The sequence below is a fragment of the Panthera tigris genome, chromosome F3 (assembly GCF_018350195.1).
Source record: "Panthera tigris isolate Pti1 chromosome F3, P.tigris_Pti1_mat1.1, whole genome shotgun sequence".
Taxonomy (NCBI): Eukaryota; Metazoa; Chordata; class Mammalia; order Carnivora; family Felidae; genus Panthera; species Panthera tigris.
The window spans coordinates 38,383,886-38,406,792 of NC_056678.1; the positions used below are offsets into that span (position 1 = coordinate 38,383,886).

The 22,907-nt window shown below is 36.1% G+C and overlaps 1 long non-coding RNA gene across 6 annotated transcripts in view; it reads left to right on the top strand.

Annotated features, from left to right (window-relative positions):
• Positions 1 to 22,078, top strand: part of LOC122235972 — a 115,385-nt gene extending 93,307 nt beyond the window's left edge. For 2 of the 6 annotated variants that reach the window (XR_006214144.1, XR_006214147.1), the window contains 4 exons: positions 14,081 to 14,119; positions 16,002 to 16,127; positions 19,963 to 20,122; positions 21,870 to 22,078. This is a non-coding gene — a long non-coding RNA (uncharacterized LOC122235972). Of the gene's footprint in view, positions 1 to 4,584; positions 4,686 to 14,080; positions 14,120 to 16,001; positions 16,128 to 19,962; positions 20,123 to 21,810 lie in introns of all 6 variants that reach the window. The other 4 variants (XR_006214145.1, XR_006214146.1, XR_006214149.1 and 1 more) reach the window with 4 other exon arrangements.
• Positions 22,079 to 22,907: the final 829 nt, after the last annotated feature.

Consider the following 22,907-nt stretch of genomic DNA (forward strand, 5'->3'; position numbering starts at 1 on the left):
TCTCCTCTGGGCTCCTTCCTTATAATAGTTTGTGCTTCTCTCCTATTTAGGATTTGCTACTCTGGATCACATTTTCTGGGCATATTGTTAAATGACAAATGGGCTCAGGAGTCAAACAAACCTGCTTTCAAATTCTAGCTCTGCTGTGGTGAAGTGCAGGTTACTTCCCCTTCTTATCCACAGAGCTTTCATATAGAAGGTGGGATAATAAAATAAAATACTGTCATACAGAATTCTTTGGAGCATTAAAGATATACTCCATCTAAAACACCACAGTAGCCACGACTTTTGGGAAATCTAAGCCTGTTTATCTATTTATCCATCTATCCAATAATGCTGTTTTTTGTTCAGCTCTTACTTTCTATCATTGTCATTATTATAAAGACCACAGAGCTTGGTTTTTAATTCCTTTTAGTTTTAGACAGACATCCTTTTTTTGTTTTAGAGACTTTCCAATCACTGAGCACATGAATAAATTATCAGAGCATTCAACTTCCTCCTGTGCTCTCAGCAGAGACCTTGGTCTCCTGCTTCCCAGAGAAAATAATGCCATCAAACAGGTACTGCCTCAACATCTCACTCCAAAACCTCTGGGTCTGCAGTGAGAGAACGTGCCTCCAATCAAGCACAGGATTTTACCTCCCCCCAGCATTCTCAGAAACATCTGCCATCAAGTTAACCTTCATACTCTGTCTCTAATAACTTTAACCATCTACTCCACTGATTCCTTCCCATTCATGGGGAACTGTCACTTAGCTCTATATCCTGAGTCCTCATACTTAGTAGCTGGTAAACTAGTAGTGGCTTGGTAAGCATTTGTGGTGTGAATAAATAAATCAGGATCCCTGTCTGCTGGAAATTGATCTCCTCCACAAAGTTGGTCCAGTTGGTGCTATTCCTCCCTATCTATGAGGTCCTGCTGCATTTCTGTGACCACATCATCCCAAATCAAACTTTCCAAAAGCTTCTCATTTCTTCCAGAGTAAACACCAACATCCTGACAGTGGCCTATGAAAAGGTGCTCCTGCCTCAGGGCACTTGTACTTGCTCTTCCTTCTACCTGGATCTTCTCCCCAAATACCTGCTTAACTACCCCCTCATTTGCTCCTAATTCTTGCTCTCTTCTAATGTCATCATCTCAATGAGGTCCACCACCAACATTATGACTCTCTTCCTATCCCTCTTATTGATTTATTTATTGTCTGTCCCACACATGCACAAACATAAGCTTTATAAACAGTTATGTTTGCCTATTTTATTTTTTGCTTCATCTCCAGCACTTAGAATAGTGCCTGACACATAGCTGATGATCAATATATATTTGTTGAATGAAGGAATGACCCTGTGATTGGTTGTTTTACTTCATTAACTCATTCCACAAATACTTATTGAAGTTTTGCTATGTACAAAGCACAGTTCTAAATAAACTCTGGGAGAGATTAATGAACATGAAGGGCAAGGGCCTCAATGTTATGAAATTTACATTATCTTTAGCTATTATCTATATATATAGATATATATATATAGATATATAGATATAGATATATATATATATAGTGTGTGTGTGTGTGTGTGTGTGGTTGTGTGTGTCTGTGTGTGTGTGTGTATAGTAAGATTTCTGAAAGAAAGGAGCCAAGACTCCTATTTCTTTTGTGTAGCCAGCAAAGTCCTGCTGAGAGCAAGTTTATGGGGAAAATCCCATAAACTTAGTGACTATTTGAGATCTTTTGGTCCTAAAGTCCACAAAAGTAGAAATATGAAAATATCTGTGGGATAGATTTTGGGGGATAGAGGATCATACGGAGACTAGTTAGGAGCCCATTGCAGTTGCCACACGGAGAAGACTATTGCTTGAACCAAGAGCAGGGAGTTGAAAGCAGACTCTGCAACAAGATTAGACATGTAGAAATTGTATTAGGAGAAATACTGTGTGAGACAAAATAGAAAGAGTCAGGAGAGGCTGGAAGGTAAGTCAGTCTACAATGCAAGTGTGACTCTCAAGTGAAAGAGAGGGGAAAGGGAGGTTGGTAGAAGTACCCTAGACAGCCATGCAGTCTAAAAAAAGTAGTTCAGCAAGGCTGTTAAGGAGACCTCAAGCTAAAGTCAGCTGTCAGAGACATTGAGCCTGCTTACTGTATATTACAGCACTTATTATTTGCTGGAAGCAACCCATGGAAAGCATGGACCCAGAATAAACCTTTTCATGCAGTGAGGATTTTGGAACCAAACTATGCCATTCTTTGGAGTTAATTACACTATTTTTTTAGATACAGTTTCTGACTTAACACTGGATCCTACTAAAGACTGAGCACTTGATCACAGACTACCAAGTAGTCAGGTCATATGAGCTGCCCATGCATATGAGTTGTTGGCCCACCAAGCCATAAAGCTGGGCATGCATCACTGAACTTCATCATCAAGAAATACTGCATATGGAATCAGGCATGACCAGATCCTGAACACACAGATAAGTTTCTGAGAAAGTAACCTAGATTTTCATGTCTCCTACTCTCGAAAGATTACCTTCTCTCTCTTTCATAATAATGAATAAAATGTCAGCTTTAATTTATAGATAGTTCCACATGATATGTCAAAAGTAAACAACTGCATCACTATAGTCTTACTCAGGAGTAATCCTTAAGGACAATTGTTAAGGGAAATTGTTCCAGTGGGCAGAAATTCAAGCAGTGCAGCTATCTGTTAATTTGCCTCAAAGAAGAGATGTCTGAGGTACAGTCTATACTTATTCATGTCCAGTGGCTAAACGTTTGAATAGTCAAGAATTTGGAAAGAGCATTATTGGAAAATTGGTGGTAATGGTGTCTGGGACAGGCATACAATTGAATACTTCTCAGCAATAAAAAAAAAAAAAGAACAAACTACTGACCCATACAACAATGTGGACAAACCCCCAAATCATTAGGTTAAGAAAATCATGCAGAATCAAAAAGCAACATATTCTATGATTCCATTTGTAGAATATTATAGAAAAGGCAAATTCTAGAGACAGAAAACAGATGAGTTGTCACTAGGGGCTAGTGGAAGGAAGAATTACCCATAAAGGGACATGGGGAAATTTTGGGGGGTGACAAAACTGTTCAATATCTTGATTACAGTGGAAGTATACAAGTATATGTACTTGCAAAATTATGAAACTACATAGTAAGATGGGATAATTTTTCTGTGGACGCATTTTACTAAGTGGAAGAAAAGACACCTAGATGACTATATCAATATCTGACAAAGTAGACTTTGCATGAAGATTATTACAGAAAGGAAATACTTCACAAGAACAAGTATCAATGCATCAAGAAGACATAGCAAGCCTATACATACCTGAGGCTAGTAACAGCTTTAGTACACATGAAGCAAAAACTGATAAAACTAAAAGGAAAAAAAATTAAATCCACAATTATGGTAGAAAATTTCAGTATTCCTTTTTCAATAATAGTTATGAGAAGTTGGTGAGAATTCCATCAAATATATATAAAAGAACTGAACAACCACTCTTAGGCAAATTTACCTAATTGAAATGTATACAATACTCCCCCGACAACAACAGAATATATACTCTTTTGAAGTATACATGGAACAGTCACCAAATAGACCACATTATGGGCCATTAAAAATTTTTAAATAAGTTAAAAAAATTTAAAGCATGAAGAATTAATTCTTAGACCACATGGACAAGAACAAACTAATGAACTAAGATACAGAAAAAAGAACTGATAAAATCAATGAAACCAAAAACTGATTCTTTGATAAGATCAATAAAGCTAATGAACCTCAAGTCAGACTGATCAGGAAAAAAAGAGAAGACACAATTAACCAATATGAGAATGAAAGAGGGACATCACCATAGATCCTTCAAACTTTCAGAACTTAATAAGGTACTATTGTAAACAATTTTATACCAACAATTTTGACAACTTAACTATTGGACAAATTTCTTTAATAAGGTACAAACTACCAAAGCTCAGTCAAGAAGAAATAGATAAGCTGGATAGCTATCTATCTATTAGAAAACTTAAATTCATAGTTAAAAAGAAATCTCCCAACAAAGACAACTTTAGGTCTCACAAGTGAATTTTACTACAGTTTTAAATAAGAAGTAGTGCCATTTTTACACAAATGCTTTCAGGAAACTGAAGAAGGCCAGTATTACCTGAGTATGAAAACTAGATAGACATCACAAGAAAGGAAATGACAGACATGTTTCTGATGAATACACATGCACACAACATCTGTAACAAAACGTCAACAATCAAATCCAACGTTGTCTAAAATTATAATATTTAATGACTATGATGGTTAATTTTATGTGTCAACTTAACTGGGCCACAGGATGCCCAGATATCTGGTTAAATATTATTTCTAAATGAGTTTAAAAGGGTGTTTCCAGAAGAGACAAGCATTTGAATTGGACTGAGTAAAGCAGATTGTCCTTTCCAATGTGGGTGGGCATTGTCCAACCTGTTGAAGGCCTGAATTTAAAAAAAGGTGGGGAAAGGTTAGAAGGTTGAATTCTCTCTCTTTTTCTGCCTGACTGGTTGAGCTGAAACATCAGTCTTCCCTTGCCCTCAGCTGGGACCTACACCATCAATCCTTATAAACTACACCACCAGTTTCCTACATCTCCAGCTTATAAACAGCAGACTGTGGGACTTCTCAGCCTACACAATCATGTAAGTCAATTCCTTTTAATAATATATAAAATTATTAAGATAATAATTATACATATTTGTTTTTATTGTTTATATATATTACATTTATTTACATATAAATTTACATTTATTACATTACATGTAAATACTAATACATACAACCATTAACATCATTTGTGATTTGGAAAAAAAAAAACATTTAGAAATACAGGAATAGAATTACACTTTCTAAAAAGTTCATCTAAGAAAAATCCAGAGCTAACATCATATTTAATGTTGAAAGTCTGAATGCTTTCTCCCTAATATTAGGAACAAAGCAATTTATTCTCATCAGTTCTATTCAACATTGTACTGGAAAACTTAGCTACTGCAGTAAAGCAAAACAAAAATTCCATGTTCATACTAGAAAGGAAGAAGTGAGACTATCTTTAGTCACAAACAATATTTTAATCTATTAGAAAAACCTAAGAATTCTAAAAAAAGTCTCCTATATCTCATAAGTGCATTTATCAAGGTCTCAGAAAACAAGGTCAACATACTAAAATTAAATGTACTTTACACAGTAGCAATTAACAAGTAGAAATGAAATCTGAAACCCAGAATCACCTGCAATAACATCAAAAAGATCAAATACCTAAGAGTAAACAGCAAAGATTTTCAAGAACTCTATCCTAGCAATTATAAAGCATTATTAAAGAAATTAAAGACCCCAGAAAATTATAGTTTATTACTATATTTATGAATTAGAAGACTCAAAACAGAACAGTTCTCTTCAAATTGTTCTATTTAATGTAATCCATGTCAAAGTCACAGTGGTTGTTATTTATTTTTGTCTGTTTTCTGTAACAATCCACAAACTAGTTCTAAAATCTATATGGAAAGGCAAAGGACCTAGAGCAGTAAAAGCAGTATCAAAGAAGACAAGAAATGGAAGATTTATATTACTAGATATCAAGACTTATCATATATCTACATGATATATGATATATCTTACTATATATCTATAGTAATTAAAACAACATTGTCTGGCACAAATATAGACCAGCACATGGAGAGGTCAGAAACACCCACACAAATACAATTATCTGATTTATAACAAGAATTTGAAATTCACTGGGGGAAAGAATGAATATTATATTTATACTAAATAGTGCTATGTCAATCATATACCCACATGGAAAATAATGAACCTTGACTCTTACCTCACCCCCACCTCAGACACACACAAGTGTGATAACTCATAGACCTACATCTGACAGCTTCTAAAGTAAACCATAGGATAATATTTTTATGACCTTGGGAAAGGCAAAAGTTTTTAAAGCAGGATAAATAAAAAAAAGCACTGATCATAAAAGAAATAATCAGTACACCAGACTTCGTTAAAAGTAAGAATTTCTATTAATCAAAAGACACTATGAAGACAGTAAAAGGCAAACATGCCACAGATTGGAAAATGGTACTTCAAATACATAAAATACATAAAGCATTTTAGGATTTCTAAAAAGTAACTTTCAAGTTAATAATAAAAAAACATTCAAAAGAAATAGAAGCAAAGACTTAAAAAGACACCTCTCGAGGGAAGATATAAAAATGGACATTAAACAAATTAAAAGATTCTCAATATCATTAGCCATTAGGAAAAATTCCAAATTAAAATTATGAGATACCATTTTACAATCCCTATGGCTAAAATTAAAAATCACTATAAAATTCTAGTGAAAATTTAGATTAAAGAAAAGTCTCTCATGTTGATTATGAGTACAACTTGATACAAACATTTTAGAACTTTCTGGTGGTACCTACGAAAAACTAAATATGCCTATATCCAAGAGTGGAATACTTGGATATGAATAAATGAATAAATACCTATATCCAAGAATTCCACTCTAATGTATAAGTGCTTATATCCAACAAAAGACCTGATAAAGAATATTTATAACATCTTTATTCATAATACCCCCAAACCATGAACAACCCAAATTTCCATCAGCAATAGACAGAGAATAAAAATTGTAGAATAGTCATACAATGGAATACTACACAACAGTGTTAAAGAGCAAACCACTAATACATGCAACAATAGCATGCATGATTCCCAATGCTACAAAGATAGGCGAAAGAAGTCAGGCATATCTAGTATTAACATTCTGGTGATAGCTGTGAGACTAGTGCATGTCCTTATGCGGGGAGGCATAAAAAAAGACACAGGGTTGAATAAAATCACCAAGGAAGCCAGAGTAGATAGAGAAAGGGAGGAATATACGTGTACACACACACACACACACACACACACACAGAGGGAGAGAGAGAGAGGGAGAGAAAGGGAGAGAGAGTATGAGCATTTAGCCAAGTCAAAGAATAAAAGTCAAAGTAGAAGTCAAGTCAAAGAATAAAAGTCAAAGTAGAAGTCAAAGATAAAAACCAGCACTTGTTTATGGAAGACTAATGCTGAGAAGTTAGGGCATAAAATGTCAGTGAAAGAAATGACAGAGAATTCAACACTAGGTTGGAGAACATAGATAACATTTGTGAACTTGACTAGTGGTGTTAAAAGGAACTGAAGTAGGATTGGTATGTTAAAGAGGCTATGGATGAAAAGAATTGGATGCGGGGAATATGGATAACGTTTTTTTAAAATAAATTTTGCTATAAAGGGGAACAGAAAAATGGAGCACAAGCTAGATTAGAATGAGAGGTCAAGAGACTTTCTTTTGATAGAAATATTATAAGATTACATGCTGATTCAGTTAGAAAAGAAATTTTAAAGCTGTATGGAGGCAAAGATGGAAGTGTCAGAAGCAAAGTCCTTTTAGATTTAACAGAATACAACCCTGGTTATTTCCAACTGGAGTTCTTTTCTGATGAAACCTCGATTCAGTCACAATTATTTATGATTCCTGTCACCATTGACATAACTCTAAATGAGCAGTAGGTCATTCTCAAAGAACTTTCATTGGGCTTCAGGTTGCTGCCTTCACGTGAATTATCATGCTGACCAGCTGATAAGTTGTGCATACATTCTTTGCTGTTGTTGTTGTTGTTGTTGTTGTTGTTGTTGTTGTTGTTCCTGTTCTTGAAGCTAACTGTTTGGGACTTAGAAAGTATTCATGCCAAAACTCTTCTTGGTGACAGGCAAACTATTACATTAAGAAAATAAGAGTCAGCATAACTAAAGTGTATTCCTTATAGACATTTTTTGGATGGTGGGCTTTAGTGGGGACATTTTACTCTGGGATTAAAAAAACAGGCAAGAATCCCTTCAGCATGATTTCGGGTTCTCGTGTCTTTTTAATTTGATAATTTGTGCCTTCAGCTTATTTGTAGATGACACAATGGGGCGTGATTTTAGGTTTTAAGCTGTATATTGACAACATCATTGTCATACAATTTGGGGATCCAATTTATACTTATTTTGTGTCTTATATTTATGTTCCTTCCTATAATATATTTTGCTGAAATCATAATACACACCTTATTATAACATAGTAATTAATATTCAGCAGACATAATTTAAAAATTGGTATATATATATATATATATATGTATATATATATACGTATATATATATATATATAATCAATAAAGTCCAGTTTTATTCAACACCCATATTTGTGTTAACCATACACATAACTGATGGAATTTGCATTAGGGCAACCCCCACACACAATTCCTATTTTTCTCATGTTTTCTCATGTTTGTAAAATAGAGAATTGGACTCCAAAGACATGGTATTACTCCAAATTAAATTTTAAATAATACATAACTAGATTTGTATTTGCTTTATAAATTAAAGTTATATTCTTGGCAACAGGAACCAGGGATTTGGCTGGTGGTAAGAAATAACAAACTCTTCCTTCCCTTGTTTTGTCTGAATTCCTTCCTTTCTCTGTCAAATATCACAATGCCCTCTTCAAAAAGAACACACCATGAGTCAGAGAGATCCTGACTCTCTTGCTTTCATTCTGAGTATACCAGCATCAACAAATGACACAGTTCAATGCCAGGGCCCTGCCTGCTTGTCTATTAACCTAATTGACAGTGCCTGTGACACGTGTCGGAATGACTCCTCTCTGAACAGCTCACAGATTTGAGCAAATAGGAAGGGATGGGGAGGGAAAACCTAATCACTCCTGCTCCTTCATCTCTGGGAGAATAAAGTGCCAGCCTGACAGTTCAGGATCATGTCAAAAACTCAAAAAATTATTTGCAAGAAACATATATGCGATGCGGGGAACTTCCCAGGATGGAAAATAGGAGCTGTGAAAGAGTATGTTATTAAGGGCCTTCAACTTGGTCTTAGGATCAGGATACAGCTGTGTAACTGATCAACAAAAGAATTTTCAAAGGCTTCCTGGACAGTGATGAATAAAATTATTCATCTAAAGTCAGGTGTATTAAAAAGGAGAAACACTGTTAACTCCTAATATGGAGAATAAATATAAGGGCCCAAGAGCATGAGAGCAGGAGAATTATACAAAGCAAGCTCAGATATGCATGGTAAGGTTGATAAATTAGTAATATAGCCTCGGGCTTTTTGCCAAGAAAACTTCCAACACCATGGCTCAAACTGTCGTGAAACATGTTTAGTAGTATGTCAAAAAAGTCAAATTTCACTCTCCTTATCTAGCAGAGAACAAGAATATGTATATATTTTAAATGTCCCATTGCAGCCTAGCCCATAGGTTATATGAAACTTGTGATTTTCATGCCTTATATTTTCCAGTATACTACTAAGCTTTTTCTTGTTTATCAAGACGGAGAAATTAATTGTTTGTAAAAATCTACTAATCAATTCTTCTTTGAAAGGGGTCATGGAATGTCCCCAAATTAAAATGAGAGAATCCCAGCTAAGTTGGCTGTCACTTTTGGATCCTTCTCCCACACATTTTCAAATAGCAAGACAGACCATGCCAAACACTAGTCAGTCTAACCAGGAATTCTTGTAGAAAAACACCTCATGAACACTGTAGGTATTAATGGTTCTTATCAGTTTAAGCTCTGAAAATACTGTGACCGTTTCTTAGAAATAATGATTGTATTCCTTTGCTTCCAATTTCCATTACAGGCATTTTACAAACTATTCATTAGTTTATCCAACTAACATTTATTGAGTGTTTATTATGTGCCAGACCCTCTGAGAGAGGCTTGTTATTGCTACTCAGTATAAATGTAAACTCTTTATGAACCCAAACTTTGCAATTTTTTAATATGTAGAAGCCATTTAATTAATCCCACCATTAGAATAAGAATTTTAAGGATAATTATTGTTTTTTAATTTGTTTCTTCTAAAATTATAAGCTTTGGAACACAAGTATTGAATCACACAAGTATTGAATATTTGAACACAAGTACTGTTCTCATTTTTTCTCCTAGACATCACCTCACATAGAAGACTTTCAATATTTTCTACAGACATTGAGTTTACAAATTGATAAGTATATAAAATATAATATAATCATCATTTTTCAAAGAAAAGTGCATAATGTTGGTTGACAGAGTATAATTAAGTAGAAAATGCCCATTGTTTATATTTACCTATTTTATTCATCCATCCATCCACCCATCCATTCATCCATCTATCCATCCATTCATCCCTCCATTTATTTCTTCAACACTTTTTATTGAGATTCTACCATGTGTCAAAAATAATGCCAGATGCTAAGGACAAAATAGTACATAAAACATAGGTGTCTGAGTGGCTCAATCACTTAAGCATCCAACTCTTGGTTTTAGCTCAGGTCATGATCCCATGGTCATGAGATCAAGCCTTGTGTCACACTACTCCACACACTGGGTGTGAAGCCTGCTTGAGATTCTCCCTCTCCATCTCCCTCTGCCCCTCCCTCACACTTTCTCACTCTCTCTCTCTCAAAAAAAAAAGTACAAGGGTTCTACAATCTCAGGAAGATTGTATTCTTCTAAAGGAAAAGAAACAAATAATTACATGTTGTAGTAAATTCAAAGAAGGAAACCAAAAGACATACTATAGAAAATAATGAGGACTTCAAGCTATATTACAAAGCTGTAATCATCAAGACAGTATGGTACTGGCACAAGAACAGACACTCAGATCAATGGAACAGAATAGAGAACCCAGAAATGGACCCACAAACGTATGGCCAACTAATCTTTGACAAAGCAGGAAAGAATATCCAATGGAATAAAGACAGTCTCTTCAGCAAGTGGTGCTGGGAAAACTGGACAGTGACATGCAGAAGAATGAACCTGGACCACTCTCTCACACCATACACAAAAATAAACTCAAAATGGATGAAAGACCTCAATGTAAGACAGGAAGCCATCAAAATCCTTGAGGAGAAAGCAGGAAAAAACCTCTTTGATCTTGCCGGCAGCAACTTCTTACTCAACACGTCTCTAGAGGCAAGGGAAACAAAAGCAAAAATGAACTACTGGGACCTCATCAAATAACAAGCTTCTGAATGGTGAAGGAAACAATCAGCAAAACTAAAAGGTAACCGACACAATGGGAGAAGATATTTGCAAATGACGTATCAGATAAAGGGTTAGTATACAAAATCTATAAAGAACTTATCAAACTCAACACCCAAAAACCAAATAATCCAGTGAAGACATGGGCAAAAGACATGAATAGACACTTCTCCAAGGAAGACATCCAGATGGCCAACTGACACATGAAAAAATGCTCAACTTCACTCATCATCAGGGAAATACAAATCAAAACCACAATGAGATACCACCTTACACCTGTCAGAATGGCTAACATTAACAACTCAGGCAACAACAGATGTTGGTGAGGATGAGGAGAAAGAGGATCTCTTTTGCATTGTTGGTGGGAATGCAAGCTGGTGCAGCTACTCTGGAAAACAGTATGGAGGTTCCTCAAAAAACTAAAAATAGAACTACCCTATGACCCAGCAATTGCACTACTAGGTATTTATCCAAGGGATACAGGTGTGCTGTTTCAAAGGGACACATGCACCCCCATGTTTATAGCAGCACTATCAACAATAGCCAAAGTATGGAAAGAGCCCAAATGTCCATCGATGGATGAATGGATAAAGAAGATGTGGTGTATATATATACAATGGAGTATTACTCAGCAATCAAAAAGAATGAAATCTTGCCATTTGCAACTATGTGGATGGAACTGGAGGGTATTATGCTAAGTGAAATTAGTCAGAGAAAGACAAAAATCATATGACTTCACTCATATGAGGACTTTAGGAGATAAAACAGTTGAATATAAGGGAAGTGAAACAAAAATAATATAAAAACAGGGAGGGGGACAAAGCATAAGAGACTCATAAATATGGAGAACAAACAGAGGGTTACTGGAGGGTTGTGGGAGGGGAGATAGGCTAAATGGGTAAGGGCCATCAAGGAATCTACTCCTGAAATCATTGTTTCACTATATGTTAACTAATTTGGATGTAAATTAAAAAAATAAAATTAAAAAAAAGAAAGAAAATAATAAGAAGAGATTACTTTAGATTATACTCTTTCAGGGAGTGGCCTTTAATCTAAGAAGTAATAAGAGTTAGAGAATTTTAGTTACATTTGCAAGTGCAAAGGCTCTACGAAGAGAAAGAACTTGATGATGCCTGATGCCTGGGTTGAATAGAGTTCCCCCAAAATTCATGTTTGTTCAGAATGTTGGGATATAACCTTATTTGGAAATTAAGTCCAAATGAGGTTATTCTCTGTTAGGGTGGGCTCTTATCCAATGACTGCTATTTTTATAAGAGAGAAAATTGAACACAGACACACAGGGAATAAGGTCATCTGACAACAGAGGCAGAGACTGGAGCTTTGTTGTCATAAGCCAAGGAACACCAATAGCTAGACAAGGCAAGGAAGGATTCTACCCGAGACCATTCAGAGGCAGCATGTCTCTGCCAACACCTTGATTTTGGACTTCTAGCCTCCTAAACTGTGACATTTCTATTTATTTTATTTTAATTTCTATTATTTTAAGCCAGGTACTTTGTAGTAATTTGTTATGGTAGCTCTAGGAAACTAATACACCTAGAAAATGTCGGAAGGCTTTGGCTAGAACCAGTGAGAATGAACACTTTTCTTTGCTGAAGCTGCTAATCTGGGTGATTCAAGCCAGAGTACTTGCCATGGCTAGGGGACACCTTTCCAAAGAATAAAGGCATCATAGACAAAATGGAAGCAATAGGTAGAGAAAGCCTTCACTGAACATCTGGATTCAGCCTAAGGCCTTTTCTTATGTAAGTCAGTTTGAGTTGAATTTCTCTCATTTATGTCTTAAAAAAAAACACCTAAATGATACAGAAATCAGTACTTGGAAATAGAATATTATACATGATAGATCCTAAATTATGGGCTTGTCTACATCAAGATGGAGTTCTGAGCAGTGAGTTCTCTGTTTCAAACTGAGAAATTTGAAGCTCCTGTGGATGGCAAGAAAGCAATTGATTCAGCTGATGCCTGTTGTCTCTGAAGACAAAAACACCATGTTTCACCGAGCCTGGATTTGAGTGACGTCATAAAAAGTATCAGGTTGTAATTATAATTTCTTGAAGATTTGGCAAAATCCAAGGCAAAGGCAAAACTTAGATTGAAGGAGGCAGAAATGGAAGAAAATAGGTTTTTACTAGACTGCATCTACCTTTGGCCAGAAATTTATAGTCAGTGAACACCTAGAAAGTTGTGCATCTGACCTTAACTGAAGGACAGGGGAGCCAAGATAAGAAGGCTCGAAACAAAGGGGGCGGGGACCTGGGAGGAGTTACTTACTGATTCCCCATGCCCTTCATAAGTACCTCTGATCATCACTCCTTGCCTGTCCACAGCAACAATTACCCTCATCGTAAAGGGTCATTCCTGGAATGCAGCCTATAAGCAGTAATGAGTCATGCCTTCCTCCCCAGCAGGCTTTCCATTGACCCAAGATATTGGCTAACATGGAAACAATTCATCTAAGGACTTGGAAGTTTGGCCAGAGAGCACTGAGTCTAGTTTTTAAGAGATGGACAATCCCAAGTCATGGTTTAATTTTAAGGACAACAGTGTGACAAGATCTGACTTTGGGTATTAGACCACGCATTAACAAAAATTGACTAAATCCCCAGATAAAGCCCAGCCTGAAAAACACAGACTTGCAGTTACTTAAATGCTAAGGTACTCCTTAGATTTCCAGATCTGCACCAAATGAGCACAAACTTCAAATGAGTGTCTTCCTAGTAACTCACCTCCAGTGTGGTCAGAGAGAATAATGAACAATGGACAAGAAGAAAAAACAGGAAAATGCAGGTTGGTAAATTTTTGCTCTCTTATTTTTGCAGAATATGCTATATTCTGTGAAGTTGTAAACTTCAGATGTGAGTTTATATTTGAATTTGTTTGTTTTCCTGCTACTGGGAAGTTGAGTGGTTTGACAGTAGTTGCAGTGAGCATTTTATTTACAGGTCTCCAGACTATGAGAAGCTCTGTTGAATCTAATCAAGGTAAGTGAACCTTATCTTGAGTTGACTTGGAGTTCAATGCCACTGGATATGATTTTGGTTTTCTCCTGCCTAGGAGGGATTGATGGTCTCTTGTTGATGGCATAATGGCATAACATTCAGTGGAAAAAGATTTTGAAATTCTATATATCAAAAGAAAAATTTATGTGGATCATAAAAACCTAGAAGTTACAGCCTGTTGGGCATATTGGACATATTCTCTTTGCCTTTCTAACATCCACTTCTACTTTTTCTGGTTCTTTATTTATTACAGAGTCATTTTATCCCTATTTGTAGTCCATGCCATTTAGGGGTGGGACCTGCCCTACCCCAGATCAAGACATCAGCGTAAGAACCACACTCAAGTCTTCAGAGTGACTAGCTCAGAGATGGCACATGGTCCAAGGGGAATCATTAAAATTTGATAACTTTGAGCTCCAAGCTTGTTTATAATATTCTGTTAGCTTATCAACTTAGAAACTTCCTTTCTTGATTTATTGTCCTGGAAAATTCCTAATCTTGTGCAAACAAATGTAAATGTCACCTCTTCAAAAACCTTCTCTGCTTCCTTTTCACAATGCTAATCACTTCTTTTTGCTAGTTTTTCTTACCTACTTTTTAAATGTATTATTTATTAAGTACCTACAATGAAGCACAAAGCCACACACTAGAGATTCAAGGAAAAATAAGTTATGGTTGGTGTTCTTGGAGAATTTGTAAACAACTTAGAAAGAAAAAGTAAACTCATACTTGCAATATAGCATAAAACATGGTATGATGGAGTGGGTATTTTCAAAAAAAAATTACTCAACTGGTTTCAGGTTGGCAATTGACAGCAAGAACCACATTGTTGATAAAAGTATAATTTTTCATATGATGAATGTACATGTCATGAGAAATAAGCCACATTTGCATGAACCAGTGAGTCAGAGAGACTGAGCAGAGAAGTCAGGTAAGACGAGGTATCAGAGCTAAGGAGAAAAAGAAAGTGATTACATATATGAAGGCCACATTAGAATCAGCACAAAGGAGAAGACACTGCCAAAACATCTTTCATGTCTTAAGAATAAAATGGAAATGAACAAGAAGTTTCAAATGAGTAGAGAAAATACCAATATATATGGAAAATATAAGAAGGAAATTCTAATATATAAAATTGTTATCCTTTAGGAAGAGCAAAACCCCCACATATATGTCATATTTTCTGAGACAGAAAACATATTTAAAGAAAAATAAAAATCACTGAATAACTGACACACATACATACCTAACAGAATTATCAGACCACAAAGAGATAGGAAGGAAAACAGAGAAAGAAAGAGGGGGAAGGAGGAAGAGGGAGGGCATCCATACTCCCTGCTCTCCTCCATTTGCTTCTTCAGAATTGAAGAAATAGTGGTAGCTACTAGAGAATCTCTCAAAGTGACATCGCACCTGGTTGAAATGATGCTAATAATGGGTATGTAAGATTAGGACCTTGCACTCTAAATACAATTGGTGTTGCATGTGCATATATTACCCATGCAACTATGAACACCATTCCCTCATTGTATGAGTAAATAATAATTAACAACATTTTTCTGGACAGTCTTTTAAGAAAATCCCTGCACTCCAAGAAGATCAGCAGCATGAAGTGCCTTACCTGGGCATCTCAATCTGCAGTCATACAACAGATTTTTCTTGATATTTTCAAAATAAGAAAATCAAGTTTATCATCCCCTCACCAGTAAAATTACCAGTATGATTACTTGAGTACATTCGAAAAGCTTCTCCTGAATACTGGGAGATGGTAAGAGGATAACTGGTTCAGTTTAGGTGGGACATTTTGAAATTGTCAGCCACATACTATAACTGCCTAATGAAAACCACTTCTACCACCTCCTAGGAGAAATGCTGTCCCCAGTAGCTCTTCCTGCAAAAAGCTACCAGGGCCAATGCCATGCATAAAAGGAGAAACCAACATTGCATCTCTGTGAAAACTGATGGAGAGGGATTCACAGTAAATCCAAAGGTAGTAAAAAACAAGGATAAGCAAACATTTTTGTGTAGAGCCATTCAAATATGAAGTTTCTGAAATAAGAACAATAATAAATACAAGCAAAATAAGGTTATTATTTCCCCTTCTCCTACAACCCTCTCCAAATCTCAAAAGGAAAAAAAAATGAATCTAGCAGAACTCAGGTTCATCCAAAATAATTTTACTCCAAAGGGATGTAAATGAAAGTTCAGTTGAGCAAGTGGTCCTTCTGACTTTTTGTGCTATGGGTCACTGGAGAAAATCACGAAGTTTGAGCAATAAAAGTAAAGTTCTGACTTCAGATTGCCACGGAATATTAAAACTGAATTAACAGGAAACTCAGCACTGCATACTATATACTGAATCAATGTGGCTGGTTAATATTTTCACTAGTAAGGGGAAATTCAATACAGAAAAATCTCTCAGGAGACTTTAATTAAAATGAGGTGCATAGAATTAGATCACAATCCACAGGAACACGGAGGAGGCATATCCAAGTCAGCTTGAGGTTTTCAGAAAGTTTTCCTGAATGAGAAAACTTCTCATGAACTGAGTTCTTTAGGACAGAGTAACAAGATGTTGGATGAGGGAAAGACTATTTCATACTAAGAAAATAAAAATAGCAAGGAATGGTGACATAAATAGCCTGGCATTTTTGAAAAACCACAAGTTATTTGGGAAGATGATACCCAAAGGATAAGTAAGACTTAGCTAGGGAAAACGTGAGGGGAAGAGTATTTTAGGCAGAGAAAACAGTGTGTGGGAAGACCCTGGGGAAAGAAAGAACTAGGCACATTTGCAGACCTGAACGAAAGCCACTGTGGTTAATGCATACTGAGGGAGGGCGAGAGCAAATCGAGGTCAGGTTGGGCAGATAGGAGGGGCCAGCTCATGCAGTGTCCCATGGGTATGTTAAAGACTGTACTTTGTTTTTAGTTCACAGAGAAACTATTAAGAGTTTTACAGAGGAGCGATATTTTTAAATGATTACATTGGATACCATGTGGAGAATAGATTATGAGGAGACAAGAGAGAGAACAATAGCAAGACTTAATTTGTCCAGAAAGATATGACAATGATTTGGACCAGGTTTGTGGTCTTGGGGTTGAAGAAAGACAGATAAATGAATATAAATGATAAAACATAAGAGAAGATAGAAACATAAGAGAGAAATGATAAAACATAAGATGGAAATGATTGATTTATTCTATAGCTAGAGGGAAACATTAAGAAATTTTAAGATTTTAAGCAGGAATGTGACTTGATTTTGCTATTCTATGACAACAGTGCAGAAGACTAGAAGAGGAAAGGCAGACTAGAATTGTTTTTAAAAATACCAGTCAATGAGAAAGAAAAAGAGAGAAATAGAGGATATAATGACAGAAGATACATTAAGGAGAAAGAATATCTAGTTCTTGATAAGTTGCTATAAGTAAGGATGATGGAGAATGGAAAGTAAAATGAACAGATCTTTCGCTGAGTTTCTAGATAGACAGTTGTGACTTCAACTGATGTATAAGCTATAAAAGAAGACAAGAAATTTGGAGAATAAATAATAAATCATTTTCCAGATTGCTCAGTTTGTGGGACATCCAAGAATGTGTAGAAATGGTTCTGGGTTTTGGAAGGAAGGTCTGGATGAGTCAGAAAGAATCAATGTCATTAATGTAAAGGTGGTATTTGAAGTTATAGATTTGCACGATTGTCTAAGAAGAATATTTCAAACAATTAAACCTCATCTTGGTGTGTTGTTTTTCCCAATATATCGAAAGCTTAAGGCATATACATCTCATTACAAGTGATTTTGACCATGTTAACAAGCTCACTCACATAAATGTAGGAGGGTTAACAACAACAAACAAAAGGAAAATAAACTCATATTTTTCATACTTTCCATCTTACTCCCAAATTATTGAAAGCCAATAATACAGATTTATAGATGCAGGCATCCCTGAGGAACATCAAAGTTGCCTAAGATAGTGGCCCTCACATAGTAGGCTCTCAAAAATTATGTGTTAAATGTTGACCAGAACAATGAAAGATCCCAAATGGGACAAAGAAAGTAAATGGTTGAAGAGGAAGAAGGAAAGATGGTGCTAAAGAAGCCAAAGGAAGAGATAAAAACTGTCAAAAATATGTGGTGACTTTATCACACTCTATTTTTCTCTTTCTCCAAATTTAAATGACACATTTCAGCCTGTTGTCCACCAAAACTAATAATACTCACTTAGACAACCATCTCTAAGCTGCATGATAAACAAGGCAAAATTGAGGATGAGCTGTACTTTTGCTCAGTACATTAGCCTTCCCTTAATGCTTCCCTTTTATCTATCACCCAAAACAAACACCAGAATGCTAGTGAATGAGAATGATTTCATTTCAGGGATAAGCTACTGATAATAGCAAACATTAAAACACTCACACACACACACACACACACACACACACACACACACACACACACAAACCAAGTAACAAATCGTGTGAGATAAACTCCAGAAATGATCACAGTATCAGGACAGAAGTGTGGGGAGGTGTCGAGATTGAGAGTTGCTGGACTCGACTGTGACCTCCTTTGAATTTTTGTATTCTTAGTACCTGAAATATGATAGGCACTAAATAAATGTTCAATGATGTAGAGTGAATTAAATTTCCAAACTGAGAAGTCATGGTTTTCTTTTCCTTGTACCTTCAAGAAAGCCTTCTGATGTGGTCTGTATTGCCTCTGGCTGGCTACTACCTGCTCATTCTCAGAAACTATGCTCATACATCTCCAAAAACCTTCCTTCAGCCACCTCCTCTTACCCCCCTACAGTGTTCCCTCCCCACCATTACCTCAGGGCTGAGTTGAGGTGCCCTTTTGCATACCCTAACTCTGTGATACTTAGCAATGTCTGGGGACATTTTTGGTTGTCAAAACTTGGCTGGAAATGGTACCATTAGCATCTAGTAGGCAGAGGCCAAAGATGTTGCTAAACATCCTACAATGCACAGGACAGCCCCTCACAACTAAAAATCATCCAGCTTAAAAATTTTAATGTCTATAATGCTAACGTACAGAAGCCCTGTGCTAAAGCATTTTGCGTGTGTATCTCTCCTTGCACTTTTTGCATTGTATTACACTATATACTCTTTAAAGGAAGGAATTTTTATCCATTTTATTCAAATTATCTGGCACCACGGATCACAACACTGCACTTATAAACCAAGGATCATGAATTAATTTGTTGCTGGAGCCTTCTGTTTATTTCTAGTGTCTGGCCTCAAACTAAAAAGTGGTAGATGGTCAATGAATGATTGAATATGTTACTTAATTCTTGACCACTTCAAATTCATTTTTCATCTCCTAGCCCATTCACATGACCTTGAAGGATTGTTATGTTAGTATTTCAAATTAGAATGTGTTGTGTGTAAATGTGGAGTTTTTATTCTTTAAGACTATGTATAAAAATTTAAAAGTAAACTTTTTCCAAGCATTAATCCTTGGGGTACCATACCACTCACATCTCTCCATTATATAAAGTATCTCTTTCTTTCCTTCATTGGCTTTCTATCTTTCTTATAGTTCCCTAGACATGGTAAAACAGGCTACAAAACTTATGGTAATTATATTGCCCAATGGTTTCACTAGGGAAAGATTATTGAAAGCCTAAATCCATCTTCAGTTACAGCCACTGCTTCTTCCTTCTCTGCATGTTTATTTACCTACTCCAAGAACTTGCATAGGTTAGTTAGGCATAATTTCCTTTTACAGAGTGCCATGATGCCTATCCCTCCATTAGTTTTGTGTTTAAATGTTCAATAGATTTGTTTTCCATTCCTTTTATAGCTGGAACTTGTGAGGCCCCCTCAAGGGATGATATTAGCTCCTCTGAACAATCTGGACAAGAGATTACAACCCACTGGGCAGAGAATGCTGGCAGTGTAGCTCCTGGGAAATGAGCATCTGTCTGACTTCCTACCGAGCTCATCTAATGCTGTGTCCCAAGGTACGTATTTCCCCCTAACCTCAGTGGGTCCACTGTTAAAGCAAGCATGATATTTACTACTACTCTGTAGGAAAAGGAAGATCATGGCATAGTAGCACAAACAAGGACTTTGGACTCCAGAAGACCTGCCTTTGAAACTCAGAGCTGCTATTCTTTAGCTGTGTGACCAGGAACATTCTTTTTTGTTTTTGTTTTTTCTTTTCCAAGTCTATAGTTTATTGCAGGAAAAGGATTCAATACAGAAAAAAACATTAAAGTAAGGATATGCATCACAAACAACAGCAAGGGGTCCAGATGGACCAGACTCAGGCTCTAAATGTTTTCTCTCTGTTAAGGACTATACTGGACACAATTTTTCTCTCCAATTAGGAACCAGTGTATACATGGAACACTTTAGAACCAGGAGCATGAAATGGAATCTCAGATGTTAATTTTTAAAATTTGTTGGTCAAGTAAGCATATTCCTGCTTTGTAACCAGTTTCTGATAGTCTCAATAAATGAGGTGTGAATCATCAGCATCACTCTTATCAATAATAATGCTGATAAACTGAGTACAAACTACTTCAAAACTTCTTAGACTTCTGATTACAAAGGAACACTTGGCAAATCAATAGGTTTCATGGCTTGATGGGGGGGGGGGTCACTGTGATGCAGAAATTTCAGCAGAACAATTTAGTGATAATTCTAGGCCTGCTGGAATTAGCCCTTATAGCACTATTGCTGTGAACAGTCACGTTGCTATCTTTTGATAGACATGTGCACATTTCTCTTGGGTGAAATTGTGCTGGATTACAGGGTATGAATATATTCGACTTCAATATATAATCCCAAACATTTTTCAAGTGGTTGTACCAACTTACGGTTATACCGACAATGTAAGAGGATTCTCATTGCTCTATAAGATTATATTATTGTTCTCTTGAGGTTTAGTCATTCTGGTAAGTGTACAGACATTCGTTGTATTTTTATTAGAAGCAGGAGATAATATCTACTTCAGATGCTTAATGAACTAACACAAATATTTAGCAAAGGATTGGGCCAAAGTTAAGTACATTAGAGCTCCTTTTTCCGGTAACTTTGTTACATGTTAGCCCTAATAGCAGTGAATTAGACAGTTCAAGTGTAAGATCTAATTTTAAATCCTTTTTTTTTTAAATGAGAGCAATCAGTGCACTGAATCACACCAACAAATTTTATCCTCTGCAGGAAGAAATATAAAATGTAGCAATAAAGCACAGTGTGGATTTTCTTGGTGGGGCTTCACATCTGGTAATAGAGCTCAATGAGCCCCTCTGATAAAGTATTCCCAGGTAACTCTCTTTTGGATTAGTAGCCTGCAAGATTTTTATTCTTTCTAATTTTCATGTGGCTGCCTCTTGTCTCTCAATCACAAGGACCAGAGATTCCAGCTGGCTAATATGTTGCATACCGTGAAGTGGATGCTATTTTAAATTAAGGCACTATATGAGAACATGTAAAAAGGATATAAAAATCGTTTGACTTTTTTTGACATTCCCATATGTTTTGCATAAATACATAGAGGACACCTTCCAAATCTCCCCAATGGTCTGTCACAGTTCATCTCAAGGGGAATACAAATCACAGCAGCCGAATCCCAAGGAATACTCTAAAAGCAAGTGACTCAAACTCTCAAGTGGCTCCATCTTGTTCATTTGCTTTTCCACAGACTAGATTTTGTGCCTGGGTGATCACTTTTCCTTTAGCAAGAAGTAAATTGTATTTCAGCTGCAGCTCTTGCATATTTGGGACTTCGCAGATCTTTGATTGCTGAGACGTTGCATATAGAGCTGGCTTTAATGACGTGTTCATGGGAAATTAATGTGCCTCGTCAGGAACTGACATTCATCTCAACCGCTCTGGTAATGGGAGTTGCTGATCTGTTTGCCAAGTGGATGGCTTCTCCGAGATCAATATTCAAAGGCAGCATTATTAGTGATAATAATATATTAAAGTCCATGCTATAAAGCTCTTCAAGTACTCAAATTTATTTTTCTCTTTAAGCCGGGCAAATGACTTCAGTGTTCAATAATCTGTATTTTAACCAGGACCTGAGCTCCGGTAAGTGTTCTTGAAAATTTTTAAGTGATGGCCACTTAAGAACTACCATCTTGGTAAGTCGCGGACCATTTTTATATAAAGTAAATGCCTAAAACTCATTTAAGAAGAAACCATTTAGAGAAACTTTGCTTTCCAGTATCCATTCTTGTGTGTTTCTTTGTCAAGAATATTAATTATTTCTCAGGTACCACTAATGAAAATGGAGGCTTAAAAATATAATGAATCAGCCAAATTGAGAAAAAAAAAAAACCTTACTATGGTTTGTAGTCAATGCCAAAGAGACTATTATACTTTTGAATTTGTAACAAATAGGCCTTACAACCTTTTAGAAATTTGCTATAATACTATAGTATAATAAATATAGTAAAAACCATTCTTAACCCACTAACTCAAAAGTGTAAGAAGTAAACTTCCTTCCTATCATTGAATCTATCTTTCTATTTTTAACCCCAATTTCCCTCCGTTTTCATTTTGGTCGTGGCTCTCTAACAGGAGATCAAAGCTGGTGGGAGGGGAAGGTCTGATCTGGACCTTGGTTTCAAGATTGCTTATGATGATACCCACTGCAACATCCTCATTCCCTCTGGTCCCATGTAAGTTTGAGCTGAAGTGTCCCTCATTCCTAAACTCAAGTCCTCATAGGATTTTGCCCCCATTACTTTGATGCCTTTCCTCTGTTTGGCATCATTTTATTGCCCCTAGATA